Source organism: Anabrus simplex, chromosome 1 (assembly GCF_040414725.1).
Source record: "Anabrus simplex isolate iqAnaSimp1 chromosome 1, ASM4041472v1, whole genome shotgun sequence".
Taxonomy (NCBI): domain Eukaryota; kingdom Metazoa; phylum Arthropoda; class Insecta; order Orthoptera; family Tettigoniidae; genus Anabrus; species Anabrus simplex.
Genome location: NC_090265.1, coordinates 31,505,528 through 31,509,846, shown reverse-complemented (window position 1 = coordinate 31,509,846; position 4,319 = coordinate 31,505,528). Strand labels below are relative to the sequence as shown.

The 4,319-nt window shown below is 40.8% G+C and overlaps 1 pseudogene; it reads left to right on the top strand.

Moving 5' to 3' along the window:
• Positions 1-1,743: 1,743 nt before the first annotated feature.
• On the top strand, positions 1,744-1,860 carry LOC136859374 (5S ribosomal RNA; annotated as a pseudogene).
• The last annotated feature ends 2,459 nt before the right edge of the window (positions 1,861-4,319 follow it).

The following is a 4,319-nucleotide window of genomic DNA, read 5'->3' as shown; positions in this document are numbered from 1 at the left end:
TAAAGCAGGCAGTAAAAGAGGATCGAGGCGGCGGTGGTTCCAAATTTAAGTACTGTGGAACTGTTTATTTAAATGGTAAATCTTCAGTATTGTCAGCATAATTGCATCAATTACGTCCCAGATTAAATGTTTACCTTGACTATCGCGTAGTGTCGTGCGCGAGTGGTGGCTGAATTAGCGAGGAATCGCATGCGAGGACTTGATTCCGCATTACGTCCAAAAAAAAAAACGTGTGGCACTCCACAGCAGCCGAGTGATGAACGAGCAGTAGAACACTAGAAGTTCGTTATAATAACACTAAAACTGTTTACCTGTTTGATATTATTGTCAATGCACTGAAGGTTAACGTATTTATTTGTTATGTAGTATTCCCCACCAAACTACTCATCCCTACCTCACGACTGACGAAAATTTCTGGAGAGGGAACTGTATATCATTATGAATTTCTTCATTATTGGCCCAGATCGGTGCAAATGATCCACGATATTAGTTTAACCAGGATACGGTAATGATATTTTGATATCTGCTGTGTAACGTGACATATAAGGCTCACGTAGGTACAATCACGGAGAACATAAACCATCGGCAGCAGGCGTCTATACCTCAAGTAAGCCCAATAACTCAACACAATTGGTAGAGATAATTGAAATAAGTTACCTGAAAATTTGCGATGCAAACGTACCTCGAGCACGATAATTTTTGTTCTTGAATTGAAGGAACAGAACTAAAAATAAGAATAAATTGTTTTTAATGCTTTATATAAAAGTCCAAGACACTACTACCGCGAAAGAAGTATGGGAGAAACTTAAGTAATTATTTCAGGATTCGGGTCTCACACAACGAGTAATATGAAATAGCGTATGGCTTTTAGTGCCGGGAGTGTCCGAGGACATGTTCGGCTCACCAGGTGTAGGTCTTTTGATTTGACACCTGTAGGCGACCTGCGCGTCGTGATGAGGATGAAATGATGATGAAGACGACACATACACTCAGCCCCCATGCCTACGAAAATAACCAATGATGGTGAAAATTCCCGACCCTGCCGGGAATCGAACTCGGGACCCCTGTGACCAAAGGCCAGCGCGCTAACCATTTAGCCATGGACCCGGACACACAACGAGCAGGTTTATTAAGAAAACTTGTAACTACGCGGTTAACCGTTTGAGCGCCGCGTGCTATTACGGTTTTCCTACCACTGAGTGCCAAGGCAAGTTTCCATTTTTTGCAAGCTTTTGTTTCATCCCTCCCAGTTCAGCCGTCATTGTAGCTAGAAACCTGAAATTTTCGTAAGTTCTTTACTAATATGATTGCCTATACGAATAAAGCCTTACTAAGTTCATTTATGTCCATTAGTAAACATTTGGCAGCCAAAAACCAAAAATATTAATTAAAAATAAAACAAAACAAACGTTTAGCAATAAAATTTAGGTAGAACAAAAAACGTTTGTGCATAGCGAACATATTTATTGAATAGTACAACCTATTATTAAGCTACATTGAAAATCTCATTCATTTTGTGTCTGAAATAAATCTGTAGAAAAAAATAATTAATTTATATATCCAAATGAGCCAAAATTACAAGTCCAATTACACTCGTTTCATTTATATATCAATACTTACCCAATACGGCACAAACGTTTTTACATAACACTTACGTAACATACTACAAATAACAACAATAATAATAATAATAATAATAATAATAATAATAATAATAATAATAATAATAATAATAATAATAATAATAATAATTACCCTGTTGAATACACCGGTTCTCGTCCGATCACCGCAGTTAAGCAACATTGGGCGTGGTCAGTACTTGGATGGGTGACCGCTTGGGAATACCACGTGCCGTTGGCTCAATTCCCTTATGGTTCATGTTTGTGGATTACTGTAGTCACGTCCTAGTTCGTGAACCATGGGCAACGGCTGAGTGGCCTAGTAAGTGGTCCTGAGAGTCGGGATACCTGTTGCTATGGAATGGGAGTGGGCATCTCGGACATATTCTGAGTCGTGGCCCTCCTTGTGCTCAGGCGGCTAGGACTATACAATTCACCGGTGGTCCATAACCCGTTAGAGGAGAGATCCTCACTTGGACTATGTGCAAGTAGGGTAGCATCCTGCTTCATCAATTTACCGAGCTCAGAACACTTTAAGCAAGCCTCGGACCTATGGGAGTAATGGAGTCCGACTCCCATTTGACAGGCGAGGAACTCCTTGGAAACAACTTGGCGAACGAAATGGAATTCGATGGGGAGCTATCAATATTAATGGGGCTTATGGAAGAAAGAAAGTAGAATTGGCTGAGTCAGCAAAGAGGATGCATTTGGATGTGCTAGGAGTAAGTGATATTCGGGTAAGGGGAGATAACGAGGAAGAGATAGGAGATTATAAAGTGTACTTGACGGGTGTTAGAAAGGGAAGGGCAGAGTCTGGGGTAGGGCTCTTTATCAGAAATACCATTGCACGCAACATAGTTTCTGTTAGGCACGTAAATGAGCGAATGATATGGGTAGATTTGTCAGTTGGAGGAATTAGGACAAGAATTGTGTCCGTGTATTCACCATGTGAGGGTGCAGATGAGGATGAAGTGGACAAGTTTTATGAAGCATTGAGTGACATCGTGGTCAGGGTCAACAGCAAGGATAGAATAGTGCTAATGGGCGATTTCAATGCGAGAGTTGGGAATAGAACTGAAGGATACGAAAGTGTGATTGGTAAATGTGGGGAAGATATGGAAGCTAATGGGAATGGGAAGCGTTTGCTGGACTTCTGTGCTAGTATGGGTCTAGCTGTTACGAATACATTCTTCAAGCATAAGGCTATTCACCGCTACACATGGGAGGCTAGGGGTACCAGATCCGTAATAGACTATATCTTAACAGACTTTGAATTCAGGTAATCTGTTAGGAATGTACGAGTTTTTCGCGGATTTTTCGATGATACAGACCACTATCTGATCTGTAGTGAACTAAGTATCTCTAGGCCTAGGGTAGAGAAAGTGAAATCTGTCTGCAAACGAATAAGGGTAGAATGTCTCCAGGACGAGGAAATTAGACAGAAGTACATGGATATGATTAGTGAGAAGTTTCGAACAGTAGACAGTAAGCAGGTTCAGGTTATAGAAGGTGAATGGGTGGCATACAGGGATGCTGTAATAGAAACAGCAAGGGAATGCCTAGGAACAACTGTGTGTAAAGATGGGAAAAGGCGAACATCTTGGTGGAATGATGAAGTGAGAGCAGCCTGTAAACGTAAAAAGAAGGCTTATCAGAAATGGCTCCAAACAAGGGCAAAGGCAGACAGAATTGGTACGTAGATGAAAGAAACAGAGCGAATCAAATAGTTTTTGAATCCAAAAAAAAAGTCATGGGAAGATTTTGGTAACAACCTGGAAAGGCTAAGTCAAGCAGCAGGGAAACCTTTCTGGACAGTAATAAAGAATCTTAGAAAGGGAGAGAAAAAGGAAATGAACAGTGTTTTGAGTAATTCAGGTGAACTCATAATAGATCCCAGGGAATCACTGGAGAGGTGGAGGGAATATTTTGAACATCTTCTCAATGTAAAAGGAAATCATCCTTGTGGTGTTGCGAACAGCCAAGCTCATGAGGAGGAGGAAAGTGATGTTGGTGAGATTATGCTAGAGGAAGTGGAAAGGATGGTAAATAAACTCCATTGTTATAAAGCAGCAGGAATAGATGAAATTAGATCTGAAATGGTGAAGTATAGTGGGAAGGCAGGGATGAAATGGCTTCATAGAGTAGTAAAATTAGCATGGAGTGTTGGTAAGGTGCCTTCAGATTGGGCAAAAGCAGTAATTTCACCTATCTATAAGCAAGGGAACAGGAAGGATTGCAACAACTATAGAAGTATCTCATTGATTAGTATACCGGTACCAGGCAAAGTATTCACTGGCATCTTGGAAGGGAGGGTGCGATCAGTCATTGAGAGGAAGTTGGATGAAAACCAGTGTGGTTTCAGACCACAGAGAGGCTGTCAGGATCAGATTTTCAGTATGCGTCAGGTAATAGAAAAATGCTACGAGAGGAATAAGCAGTTGTGTTTATATTTCGTAGATCTAGAGAAAGCATACGACAGGGTACCGAGGGAGAAGATGTTCGCTATACTGGGGGACTATGGAATTAAAGGTAGATTATTAAAATCAATCAAAGGTATTTATGTTGACAATTGGGCTTCAGTGAGAATTGATGGTAGAATGAGTCCTTGGTTCAGGGTACTTACAGGGGTTAGACAAGGCTGTAATCTTTCACCTTTGCTGTTTGTAGTTTACATGGATCATCTGCTGAAAGGTATAAAAT